This window comes from Panthera pardus, unplaced genomic scaffold, assembly GCF_024362965.1.
Source record: "Panthera pardus isolate Hobbes unplaced genomic scaffold, ASM2436296v1 HiC_scaffold_26, whole genome shotgun sequence".
NCBI classification, from domain to species: domain Eukaryota; kingdom Metazoa; phylum Chordata; class Mammalia; order Carnivora; family Felidae; genus Panthera; species Panthera pardus.
The window spans coordinates 20,845,019-20,859,311 of NW_026526832.1; the positions used below are offsets into that span (position 1 = coordinate 20,845,019).

General features: G+C 39.6%; 1 protein-coding gene across 21 annotated transcripts in view; it reads left to right on the forward strand.

Moving 5' to 3' along the window:
• The window catches only part of DTNB (dystrobrevin beta), a 212,898-nt gene that overhangs the window by 14,818 nt on the left and 183,787 nt on the right, over positions 1–14,293 (forward strand). The gene's annotated exons all lie outside the window — the stretch shown is intronic.

Here is a 14,293-nt window from a genome sequence, read left to right on the forward strand (position 1 = left end):
AAGCTAACCTTTCTTTACTTTGGAATAGTAAATGCCCCTTGATTCTAGTCTTGTTTTCTTCTCTTTATGTTTAGGATGCTGTTTTAATTTTTTTCAGTGCAGAACATTATCTTATACACCTTATAACACTAGAAGAAAACTATTTAAATGTACTACAAATTAAAACAAATAATTTGCTATATTTGTATTCATAGAGAATTAAGTTGGTATTATAAAAAGCAAAAAAGAAATCATAAATGATGGAAGCATAGAATTTAATGTTTATATTCCGGGAACCAAGACTTTAGATTTTTGATTTCTGCTATACTGACAACCGTCCACTTTGGATGGGTTAATTCTTTCTGCTTCATTTTTTTCTCCCTGTAGACCTACTTTGAGTTTATACATTTGTAAAATGCTTTTATTTATTATACTTCATAATATTGAAGATTCTGTGCCTTGATAAAACTCTGCAGGTGACAAAGTCAGGTCACAACATAGGCACTCACTAAATTTATAACATTTTTATAAGATGTTATCAAATTAAATATTGTATCTATTTAATAGAAAATTATTTTAGGAAATTTGAATTTTTAAAACAAGAGTACACATGAGACATAAGTCCCAGAATTTGAATGCCATTTTTTTTTGTAATTTGATTAGTGAATCCATAAGGTTAATTTTATATTGTCCAAGGAATGACTCTTTGGATACAAAGACCTTAGTAAAAATGTTATTCTGTGGTGAATAAGCAGCACGTATCATGACACTAACTCAGTGAGTAAATCAGTTCAGGGTTGCACAATACAAATTAATTCAAGAAAAAATTTTTTTTATACAAAATCAGAAATAAAAGTCATCTTACTTTTAAAAAATGATAAAGCAGAAATTATATAAACTTTGATTCTATAACCATATCAAAAAGTTAAGTACTATGGCTGAGGAAGGAAGAAGGCAGAGCAAAGAGATGGCTAAGGAAGGAAGAAGGCAGGCAAAGAGATGGCTAAGAAAGGAAGAAGGCAGAGCAAAGAGATAGCAAGAGAGAGAACAGGAATACCCAACTTAGGAGCAGAAGGTGCAGAGATTCTGGGACATATTCAGAGATGGCTAGACACATCCAGAGGGAGACAACGGAAAACAGTAAGCAAACAGTAAATCATATGAAGACAATCCATAGAAGGGCATGCTGCAGAGAACTAGGAAAAACAAAAACAGATGAGTAAGTTAAGAAGAGGAAGGACTGTAGTATGTCAGTGGTGAATTTGGTAATTCTCACATCATATCCTATTTAAAACTTTGGCCATAGGCATCAATAAATCCTTATATCACTGCTAACCTTGAAATCTTGAGTGTGTGTGTGCGCGTGCACGCGTGTGCGCCTGTGCATACATATGTATATATATGTACGTACGTAACGTACATATGTATGTATATGTATATATGATAACATCTTGTTTCACTCTAGTAATTTGAGATTGGCTTTCACATACTGGAAAAATGAAAGGATCTGGTTATTGGAATTTTATTTTTGAAAATCGTAGCATTTTGTGAAATATTTCAAATATTAGTCTCTGTATTGATTGGCCTCTTTATTACTTAGGCTGGAGAGTGCCTTTGATATGTAGAGTATGTAGTTTTTTTATTTTTTTAAGTATGCTTCACACTCAGCGTGGAGCCCAACGTGAAGCTTGATCTCCTGACCCTGAGATCAAGACCTGAGCTGAGATCATGAGATGGATGCTTAACCCACTGAGCCCCCCTGGCACTCCTCTATTTCTTTATTTTAATTAATATTTTCAGGATTTCATATTTTATAATTCCTAAGTTAAAATTTGAAGCACTAATTTGATTATTCTTAAATTCCCTTACCTCTGAATTTACAGTCAAATTTTGGCCAGCCGTGTTTTGTTACAATTAAAATACATTGTAAGGCTGTAAAACAATAGTAAGAAACAAATAGGATCCAGACTTTGTTCCTCAGGTGTGTATCTTATTAGGAATTATTTTCTTTTTCTGCTGAGGATTTACAGTATCTTATATTTGACAACTAAAACACAGAGAACAATGTTGTAAACATCTGTGTGTAGGACATTAGTAAAAGCTATGAGGAATAACCAAAACACTTGGGTAGCCTCGTTTTTTTCCTTATCAGGTCTTTAGTATAATAATATTGGTGGTAGTCATCTGGTCTGGTCTGAAGGTACAGCAGGCGATGCTGAGGGACAAGAACTCTTCCTTACTCTTCTTCAGTTGAGCCAATTCCATTACGTAGGGCTTGTGATTTGCAAACTCCCTTTCCATCACCAAAGTCTGTGTTAGGTCGGCGTCTTTAGTTGTAAGCAGTAGGAAGCCCACTGACGCGTGTGCTTTTGAAGCAGTGGGCGAATAGGCTCACATCACCAACGAGCCCAGAGGCCCAGAGGCAGGCCAGCCCTCTGTCTTCTTGCATCAGAGCTCTCGCTTCCATTTTTCTCTTCATAGTGGTTGTGGTTTTGCCCTCCTCTTGTATCAGCTTCATCCTTTTGCTACATCAAAAAATGCCTGCTGTCAGCTGCTACATGCTTCCTGTTTCAAGTCTAGGTAGCGGGAGAGAGCTGGTTTCTTTCAACACCAAACGAAAGTATATGAGCCTCCCTCCAGAAATGTGCATTTGGGCCATGCATGTGTAGATGTGATGCTTTTTAGCTCAAACAGATCAGGATTTGTGTCTCTGGAGTAGAAGTGGTTCAATTCTTCCCCTCATTACATGATGCCTCACAGTGGTGGGGGTGGGGGTGGTTGGACTAGCTATGAAGGAGATGGCTACGTGTCAACCCGAAACTGCTCACTGAGCATCATAAACTTGTGGCTCCCTTTCTTGTTAAACGGCCCTGTTCTCCACCCAGCTCCTTAAATCTGAAACCTGAGAATTACTTACACCCTTCCTTCTTCTCCACTCCCATTTCCATGCCAGTTACCAAGGCCTGTCATTTCTATATCTGTTTAAAAAATTTTTTTTTTTTTTTAATTTTACATTTATTGATTTTTGAGAGACAGGGTGAGACAGAGCATGAGCAGGGGAGAGGGAGAGAGAGAACGAGACACAGAATCCGAAGCAGGCTCCAGGCTCCTAGCAAGTGTTCAGACGGAGCCCGATGTGGGGCTCGAACCCACGAACCATGAGATCATGACCTGAGCTGAAGTTGAATGCTCAACCGAATGAGCCACCCAGGTGCCCCCATTTCTACATCTTGACTCGCTCAGATCTGTGTGCATCTCTCTGGCCCTACTACCACCCAGCCTGCCACCATCATCTTCTGCCTGGACTGCTTCCGTGGCTTCTAACTGATCTTTTTACACGTGCTTTCTTCCCTCATTCATTCTTAGAGGTAATAAACATCGTGAGCCCTACTATCTAACCCAGGAACTTGAACATTAGCAATAACTTAGGTTTATCTCTCCTGTCCCATCCCACTGACCTGCACATAACTAAAGTGAATCCGATTCTGATTTTGCGTTACTGTGTTCTTCTTAACAGTTTTTTCCCCACGTATATAGGCATAAACACAGTGTTAATTTTAATTATTTTTACTAATTGTAAAAAAGAAATTCATGTTGTCTGGCTGTCTGTACTATTACCTCATTTGCTTTTTTCATTCATTTCATGTTTTTTTTTTTAACGTTTTTTATTTTTGAGACAGAGAGAGACAGAGCATGAACGGGGGAGGGTCAGAGAGAGGGAGACACAGAATCGGCAGCAGGTTCCAGGCTCTGAGCCTTCAGCACAGAGACTGACGCGGGGCTCGAACTCACGGACTGCAAGATCATGATGTGAGCCGAAGTTGGCTGCCTAACTGACTGAGCCCCCAGGCACCCCCAGGCGCCCCCAAGTGCCCCCATTCAGTAATATATTGTAACACTTCATTCATGTTGCATGTAGCCATAGTTCAGTTATTCTCGCTGTTGCACAACGTTCTGTTGTAATACTGTACCTGTCGTTTTCTCCAGGTTCTTGCTGCGGGAAACAGCACTGCCTGGAGCGTCCTGGCTCATGCGTACAAGTGTTCTAGACTGCTCTCTTGGTCCTAAACTGAGGAATGGAATTGCCAATTCGGGGTGGGGGGGAGGTGCGGTACATGAAATTCAGCTTTAGAGGATAGTATCAAATTATTTTAACAAATTATACCAGTGCATAAGAGATCCTTTCAATCCACATTCTTTCTGAAAGTTTTAGAATTGTCAGACTTTTTAGTTTTTGCTAAGTGATACCTCATTGTTGTCTTGATTTGCATTTTCTTGATTATCAAGCATGTCTTCATGGGTTTCTTAACCAAATATATTACTTCTGTGAAATGCCTCTTCGTATCTTTTGCCTGTTGTTCTAGCATGTTGTTTTTTCTTTTTGTACTGATTATAGGGGCTTTTCATAGACTCTCGATGACAGTTTTTTCTTGGTTATATGTGTTGCACATATGTTCTCTCCATTTACTTTTCATAGGATATCTTTCTCTTCAAATGTTTTTAATGAAAAATTTCAGATATTTACAAACATAGAAAGAATATTATAATAAATCTCAAGCTATCTATCACTCAGCTTCAGTAATTACCAGCACATCCCCAAACTTACCTCATCTGTATCCTCAGGATCTTCACCTCCACCCTCCCTCTTTCATGCCTTCTTTGAAGCAGATCTCAAGTATCATTATTTCATATGTAAATATTCCAGTGCCTACATTCTAATGTGTTGCAGTACCATTTTCCCTCAGCTTTGCTCCAAGAAATACTACTGCTTAGAATGGAATGAAATTACACCTTAAATGGAACAAACCTATAAAAAAATCATACATCTAATGAAACTAGGTTTGGATAAAATCTTCAAAATACATCAGTATTGAACATATTAACGAAAGGTCAGAGTTATTGTTTACCATCTAAAAGAGCAGTATAAAACACTCTTGCTACTTTGAACAATCTAAAGATTTCTTTAGTGTAATGAGTTTTATGTATCTAATTTTGATGGGTAAATATGGAAAAAGTTGCTGTGTAGTTTGGAAATATGGCTAAGAACTGTTTTAAAGTCTTGCTCTGACAATTTGGACATATTTAAAAGTTTCCATGGTTTCCTCTTAATACTGAATGCTAAAAACAAAACAATATAAAAAAACAAAGCAAAAACAAACTCTTTCATTCTAAATAAAGCAGTTGTATTCCTTAAATTTTGAATATGCCCAGCTAGCGTATTATGGAATGGACGTTGCTGAAAAAGATAACGTTAGGTTACAGTCTTCCTCATTTGTGATTTTTTTTTTTTTTTTTTTTTACGTTTATTTTTGAGACAGAGAGAGACCGAGCGTGAACGGGGGAGGGGCAGACAGAGAGGGAGACACAGAATTGGAAGCAGGCTCCAGGCTCTGAGCCATCAGCCCAGAGCCCGACGCGGGGCTCGAACTCACGGTCTGTGAGATCATGACCTGAGCTGAAGTCAGACGCTTAACCGACCGAGCCACCCGGGCGCCCCCCTCATTTGTGATTTTTAAGCAAAACTATCATATCCTGGGAGGCATAAATACTTGATATATTTATGTACAGTATTTACTGTTATCTCTGCTTGTTGTCAGATGGATTCAGGATGGCAAGAAAAAATACAGCCAAACACAAGTGGAAGAGAACTAGGACTGAGTGGGAAGAGTTTGAGGTTCACAGAAGCAGCACATTTAACTCTTGCAAGGATGTGAGCATAACTCCTTTAGGAAATTTCCGGGGGTTGGTGGAGAATGAGGTAGGGATTTGGGGTGTTTTAAAAAGGTGAAATCCTCAGCGGAAACCTTGTGTGAAATGGAGAGAAACAGCTGCTCTGGTGGACCAGGAGGAGGACAGCCCACCTGCCTGCCCTGCGTCCCCCACGCTGCCTGGTGGGTGTCTTGATGTGGTGTCACCAGAACTGGTTCACTGAGTCACAGTCTGAGTACTTGGTGCCAGGATTATTCAGGGAGCAGAAATGAATGAACTTGAAGTTCACTTACTCTTCCCATCACTTACTCATTATTTTGTAGCTTTTCTTTCAAGAGAAGTCATGCGTTCATGTTAATTTTCAAAGAATCTTCTTGATTCCAGGATATGCAGATCTGAAAAGGGTTTGACCATTAGCTAATATTTAAGAAAAACAATTTTTTGCTAATTATTTTGGCCTTATCTTACTGTCTCCTTTTTATGTGTTTATTTTTGTATTGTTTTTTTTAATGTTTATTTATTATTAAAATTTTTTTTTAAATGTTTGTTTATTTTTGAGAGAGAGAGAGAGAGACAGAGCATGAGCAGGGAAGGGGCAGAGAGAGAGGGCAACACAGAATCTGAAGCAGGCTCCAGGCCCTGAGCTGTCAGCACAGAGCCCGATGTGGGGCTTGAACTCAAGAACCGTGAGATCATGACCTGAGCCGAAATTGGACAATTAACCGGTTAACTGACTGAGCCACCCAGGGGCCCCCTAAATGTTTATTTATTCTTTTGAGAGAGAGAGAGAGAGAGAGAGAGAGAGAGAGAGAGAGAGAGAAAGCATGAGCAGGGGAGGAGCAGAGTGAGAGAGAGGGGCAGAGGATCTGAAGCAGGCTCTGCATGCTGATAGCAGTGAGCCTGATGTGGGGCTAGAACCCACAAACTGTGAGATCATAACCTGAACCAAAGTTGGATGCTTAACCAACTGAGCCACCCAGGTGCCCCTATTTTTTGTTTTTGTTTTTAAGAAAAGGCAAGAAAGGGCATGCTTCTTCTGAGTGTGTTACTTTTTCCTTGCCTTTGTTTCTCTGAAAGTGAGGAGAGAGGTAGTAACAGAGAGATCTCTAGTCCATTCGGTACCTCCAAATTAATCTGATTAAGACAACTTTTTCACCTCAAGAACCTTCCAAAACTCCCTGTGGTTTTTGAATGAGATTCGTACCCTCACTTCTAATGGTATCATTCCTTGATTCCCTGTACATACCAAGCTCTAAGTAAACTACTTGAGGCACTTCTCAATTTTTCTAATGTGATATACTCCCATTTCTCTCCAAGCATACTTACCCCAACCGCTACCCCACCCCGCTCAAGTTTTTATATACTCTGTAGCCTTACTTTTTACCACCAACCCCACTTTTATCCCTTTGATGACCTATGGTATTTGTCTGTGTTATTATTTTGACCTTAAGTTATACAATGCTCTAAACTGCTTCGTAAGTGTACAAATAAGGTTGAAAGCCCTTGAGAAAAGAGATTCTACCTTATACTTCTTTGATTACTTGATAAACACAATGCTAAATTCTTAATAAATATTTGTAAGGTTGAAATGAAAATTAAAAATTAGCAGGCATTCTGATTGTGATAAAACTGAATAATATTCTAAGTTGATTTTACTTGATTAAGCCATTTGACATTTGCCAAATGGATTCTTGATTTGCAGGTGATTATTGCATAATCCATTCACTGTGAAGTTTTGTAAATTAAGATTAATTGGGAAAATATGAGTTTTTGAAAATCAACAAGAAATGTTCTTTTACTTTTAGCTGCATGTGGTAATTGGACTAGTAGCAGTGTTTGCAAAGTAGAAGTCTATTTTTATGTGAGAAGTACTAATTTATGGTTGGCAGCAGCCACAATTGTTTGTTAAAGATGTAGAAACAGCTTGTTTCTTAAGTAAAAAATGCCCCCTGTAGTCTTGTTTTCAAAAGTATTAATTTGCATAGCAAGTTCTTCTTAGCGCAAAGCTATAAACGCCATCCAGATTAGGTTAGTTTAAATATTTTTTTAAAAATAGGTAGAATTTGAGACTTTGCTGAACTGAAATGAGCAAGCTCTCAACGAAAGGGCACAGGTGAGGACGGCGAGGCTTCTGAAGGTGCCTGCATGTTAAAACATAGCAGTGTTTATTCAGGGTGACTCACTGTCTGCTTAGCTTGGCACGGAGCTCATCGTGGTGTTTTCTCAGTATTGGATAATAAGAACTCTTTTTAGAAGTCATGTGCATGGTTTATTGTCAGACCATAAAATGATAGGTCTGTAGCAGTGAATCATGCAGGGAAGTCTGAGAAAGAGAAGCATGATGTTTCTTACCGAGGGAGGGTGCTCCCTGGAGAGACTCTGGGTGAGGTTAAAATAACAAGTTTCCTTACTCCCATCATCCTCAACAAACACTACCTGTTTGCCCTTTCATTTTAGTATCTTTATGCAGGGGTTAATATTTACTGTTACTTATTTTTTTTAAATAATTTTTTTCACATTTATTTATTTTTGAGAGAGAGAGAGACAGAGCGTGAGCAGGGGAGGGGCAGAGAGAGATTGGGAGACACAGAATCCGAAGCAGGCTCCAGCTTCTGAGCTGTCAGCACAGAGCCCAACGCAGGGCTTGAACTCAAGGGTGATATCATGACCTGAGCCAAAGTCAGACGCTCAACTGACTGAGCCACCCAGGCACCCCTACTGTTACTTATTAAGTATTCACCTACTAACTCTGAAGCTGTCATAGGTCAGATTTTTAGTTGAACCACATTTTTTTTGTGATAAAACCGAATCCTATTCGAAGACAACGGATTCTGGGATGAACTTGGATTTTACCTTGGAAGGACTGAGAACATAGGTGTCGGGGAGGTTGTGTGTGCCACGACCAAGGGCAGCTAACCCTTGAGTTTTAAATGTAACTTGACTTGTATACAGATTAAATTCGGGTGTCTGCTGGGAAGGATTGAGACTGAGTTTTTCCAAGAAGAAAGAATCAATTAGATAAAGGACATAATCACAGGGTGTTAGGCTGCTAAGTGGCTGCAGCTCCTCTCTGCTGCCTCTAATTCTAGGCAAGAATGCAGGGGCGCTAAGGCAACACTAGAGAACACAGTGACAGAGACACTTTCCCTTTGCTTTGTTTGGGGGCAGCTGCAGGAAGTTTTAGTTAGGCTTAAAGTAGACTGAGGAACCCAGTGCCAAGAAAAGCATTCAGAGCAAAGGAGTAAATGCTGACGTTTGGCCTACTAAGCAAACAGTTGAGAGGTGGGGGAGCTAAGATTCTTTCTGTTTGAAGAGAAAAATGTAAATAACGTGATTTCAGGAAGAATTCTGAGTACACTCTTTCACTAATTTTATTAAGTGGTTATTTCTGTATGCTAAATTATACTTAGATTTTACATCAGTATCTTTAGTAAGTATTTAAAGTATCCTTAAATACACCATTTCTTAATTTGTTTATATCAGTATTTACTTTTGAAAGGTGAATAAAGCGCCCGGGTGGCTCAGTCGGTTAAGCGGCCGACTTCAGCTCGGGTCATGATCCCGCGGTCCGTGAGTTCGAGCCCCGCATCGGGCTCTGTGCTGACAGCTCAGAGCCTGGAGCCTGTTTCGGATTCTGTGTCTCCCTCTCTCTGACCCTCCCCTGTTCATGCTCCGTCTCTCCCTGTCTCAAAAATAAATAAAAAAAAAGTTTAAAAAAAAAATTAAAAAAAAAAAAATGAAAGGTGAATAAACCTTTTGATGGTTGAAACCGTGAGCCTAAAACTGTAAGCATTGTAAGTGGGAAGGTTAGTTTGTAATTCAGACCTGAACCCACTGCCCCATTTTCAGGATACACAATTATATATTTATAAACAGATTCTTAAACATGTTCAGTAAGCGTCATTCCTAAATCTGTCTGTAGGTCCTCATGATCCTTAATCTCAGATACCTCTCCTTTCTCCTTACTTAAAACACCCCCCACCTTGCTTACACGTTCCCTTTATCCTCTTGAGTTACACACTGACACGTACATGGATTTCCCCTCACCCTCAATAAAGCATGAGATGTTACGCGCACACATATTAGCACACCCCAAAAGGCATGCAGGCAGAAAGGGGAGAAGATTCACGGTGCGATGGGTGGGAGATTATGTGTGGATATTGCTGTGTGGCTGTACGAATAGGAGAATGGTTGGAAAGTAGATCTGAGAGATGACGAATTAAGGGACCACACGTTACTGATAATAGTTGAGGGGTGACACACACACACTGTCCTGTTAATACGTCTGATCAGAGGTCAGTCACTGAGATTAGTAATAATCTTAATGAGTAGAGGGGTGGCTCAGTCGGGTAAGTGTCCATCTTCGGCTCAGGTCATGATCTTGGGGTTCATGGGTTTGTGCTCCATGTCGGGCTCTGTGCTGACAGCTCGGAGCCTGGAGCCTGCTTTGGATTCTGTGTCTCCCTCTCTCTCTGCCCCTTCCCTGCTCACACTGTGTCTCTCCCTCTCTCAAAAATAAATAAACATAAAAAAAAATTATAAAAAATAACGAGTGGAAAAGGATACAAGTGCTGATCTAAGTCAGTTGAGAAGGATGTTATTATCCTGTATTTGAATATAAGACTTTCTGAATTTGGAACTAATATCTGCATTAAAGCTGAGTAAAGAATATTTGAATAAGGGATACGAAGTATTTTAAATATTAGTATTTTAAATATTAGCTTCTAAAGCATTCTGAAGATTTTTAAGAAAAAAGTGTTAAGTGCTCTTATGATAATTTTTAGAAGTAAAGGTGTCATAGTACCCATTAAGACCTGCCATATGGCATTTATTGATGGGTACTGTACGTTAAATCTTTCTTGAGTAACAGAGTTGAGTTTGACCTGGCTCTCTTGTCAGCATGCCGGGCTCTGCCGCACCCTTCTGTTTGCATAAATGGCATCAGTTTCTTCTTTGCATCAGGAATAGATCCTTTTTTCTCTTTGAAGGAAGAACATGAGATTTGGAGCCAGAAAGAGTTATACAACCACAATATGATTAATTCTCTTTAATCTTTCATTATGTCCTTTGATTTTATCATTACCTGCAACATAAAAGCTGAAGTCTTAGTATTGCCTTCAAAGTTCTGTGTTGGTAGTTTTCAGCTCAGGATGCATATTAAAATAACACGAAAAACTTTTTAAAAATATCAAGAACAGGGTAGGGTTTTGGTATCTGGATTTTTGTGTCCACATTCATGAGGGATACTGATTTGTTTTCTTTTGTTGTAATAGATTATTGTGTTTTTGGTATCAAAATAGTACTGGTCTCATAAAAGAATTGGGAAGCGTTTACTCCTTTTTTGTTCCCTCAAAGAGCGTAGAAATGCAATTATTTCTTCTTTAAATGTTTAGAATTCACCAGTATAGCTCTCTGCATGAGGAGCTTTCTCATTTGGAAAGCTTAAAAATACAGATTTAGTTTCTGTGATAGATACGGGCCTATTGAGGTTATCTGTTTCCTCAGCGTGAGCTTTAATACTTGGTGTTCTTCAAGGAGTGGTTTGTGTCTGTCTGGTTCATTTAAGTTGTTGAATTTATGGACACAACGTCTTTATGTTTTCTTATTTCTATCATGTTTATAGAAGCCTTAGTTGATAACCCTTCTTTCATTCTTGATATTGGTATTACCAATATCTTTCTTTTTTTCTTAGACTGGCTTGAGGTTTGTCAATATTACTGATTTATTCAAAGAACCAGCTTTTGGTTTTATTCATTTTTCTCTATTTTTCTGTTTTTTAATTTCACTGATTCCTGCTTTTATGTATATATTTTTTCTTTTGCTTGTTTTGGGTTTAATTTGCTGTTCTCTTTCTAGTGTCTTAAGATTATTGACTTGAGAATTGTCTTTTCTAATATAAGCATGTTTAATACTTACAAAGTGAAAAGTGCCCATACACTCATGCTTTCCTTTGGCTGCCTTCTTTCCACCCTGGACGCAACCATTGTTATTTTTTCAATATCCTTTCACAGAATGCTACATAGCATTCTAGCAATTATTTTCTTCCATGCTTTGCTTTTTTTTTTTTTTAACTTAGTAATCTATCCTGGATATAACTCTTTATCTTTCACATATTTTTTATTCTCTTTTATGATAGCATAAATAGCCAGTCTTTTATTAATGGGCATTTAAGAATAGGGCCTGGGTGGCTCAGTCGGTTGAGCGACCGACTTTGGCTCAGGTCATGGTCTCGCGGTTTGTGGATTTGAGCCCCGCATCGGGCTCTGTGCTGACAGCTCAGAGCCTGGAGCCTGCTTCGGACTCTGTGTCTCCCTCTCTCTCTGCCCCTCCCCTGCTCATGCTCTGTCTCTCTCTGTCTCAGAAATAAATAAACTTAAAAATTAAGAATAGGGCCTGGGTCTTGGTATTTTTAACAATTTTATTCTTTTTATGCATTTCATTATGAAAAATTTTATGCATACAGTTTATATATTTTAAGTGTCTTTTAACTTCTAGGTTTCCCTTCATCATTTTCTGCCTTAAACCATTAGCCTTGTCCAGTAATGGTAACTGTCGCTTTCCCGGGATTCATTTATTTTAAACAGTTTATACTGAGAATTAGAAAATGCCTGTAGAAGGATACCTAAAACAGAGTACAGTGTAATGAATCATTGTAAAGCAGGTGTCCCATGTAGGTACTATGGCGGCCAAGGAGTCGAGGACTGTCAGCACCTGGAAAGCCTTTCGTGTGGTCCTTTTGTGTCTCCCCTTCCCTTCTCCCACAGGTAATCAGTATCCTGATTTTTATGGAAATCTCTTCTAAGATTAATTTTTACTTTCCCCTGGATACTCTCACTTCATGAAATCTGTGTCTGCAAACAACGGTTTGAGCAAGTTTACCTTAAAAAATGTCATTAGCTGTGTAGCGAGGCCCCGTCTACTGTTGATGAGCCCTGCCGCTTCATTCTTGCTCGCTGGCCATCAGGCATGCCTGCTCCCACTCTGGACTTCAGGAATGTTTTCTTTTGTTGCTTCATCTTTCTGGGCCACTTCACTTCAGGATACAAACTGCATCCAGTGGAGTTCTTAGTTGTAAGCAATAGAAACCATCTCTGGGGGCACCTGGGTGGCTCAGTTGGTTGAGCGTCCGACTTCACTTCAGGTCATGATCTCACGGTTCGTCAGTTCAAGCCCTGCATTGTGCTCTCTGCTGTCAGCATGGAGCCCTCTTCGGATCCTCTGTCCCTTTCTCTCTCTGCCCGTCCTCCACTCGCCGTCTGTCTGTCTGTCTGTCTGTCTCTCTCTCAATGAATAAACTTTAAAAAAAAAAGAAACTGTCTCTGGCTAATTTATTAAAAGGGTATGTGTGACCCACAGACTCTCTAACAAGGCTGGGAAAGTGGGCCTGATGACCACACCACCAAGAACAGATCTCAAAATTGTCACAAAAGCGCTCTAATGAAGACACCACTGCCACCTCTCTGGGGCACTGATATCGTTGCTTGCACCCCACATACCACTGACGCTGGGCCGTGGGCCTGCCACAAGTGTCTGTGTCTCTGCCCACTCAGGAAGCTGGAGGTAACTGCTAGTGCAGCCATGCTTACTGGTGGAATCTTTGGAGTTCCTCCTTCTACAAGCTAATGGTTTTCTATTTGGTCTAGAGCGGGTGCGTCTTACTGGCAGAGCTTGTGGCATGTGGCCGTGTCTTAGTTTTGAAGAAAGATGGGAAAGCAAGCGGGTGAGGTTTTCTTTGTTTCTTTCTTCACACTTGGGTCGTAGGACACGTATTTGTCTCATAATATAAGGCATGCTTAAAGGTAGACTTGGCATTTAGATGGTTGGTGACCAAAAAGAAATGTCCACTGTAGAAGTTCTGTATTGGTTTTAGAAATCCATTCCTCTTAGTAGCTGATGTTCTTTGTAGCTTCTCGTGTGGTTTGTACAGTGCAGGGAGTGTTTGACACAGGCATATTCCTTATATTGCCAGGTGCCATATAAGATGTGGAGCGGTGCCTGTATTTCTGGAGAACTTTTATTTTAAAAACCCCATCCCAGGGAAGCCTGGGTGGCTCAGTCAGTTAAGTGTCGAACTCTTGGTTTTGGCTCAGGTTGTGATCTCATGGTTCGTGAGATCGAGCCCTGCATTGGGCTCCGTGTGCTGACAGTGTGGAGCCTGCTTAGGATTCTCTCTCTCCCTCTCTCTGCCCCTCCCCCGCTTATTCATTTTCTCTCTCTCTCTCTCTCAATAAGTAAAAAAACTTAAAAAAATAAAAACCTCATCCTAATTTTAGCTAATTACAGGGATTCTGGTTTTATCTTATGAATAAACTTAAAGAGATGTAAGAGTCGAAAGTCATACTGTAACAAGCATTAGTATTTCCTGGAGATCTTTTCACTGAGAACCTTCTGGCTTATAAACCATTTGCCTTTTTTTCAAGTGCGATCTTACTGTATAAAAGTTTTGGAAAATGGAAGGCACCCTGTTAGGACCATAAGCACTTGCTTTTCAAAACCAAGGTGATATAGTTCTCATCACTGCAGAGGTATTTTACTCTTACTGTGAAACTTTGTAAGCGCAAGCTTTATAAAATGAACAGAAAAGCCCATTGTTAGTTTACAAGTG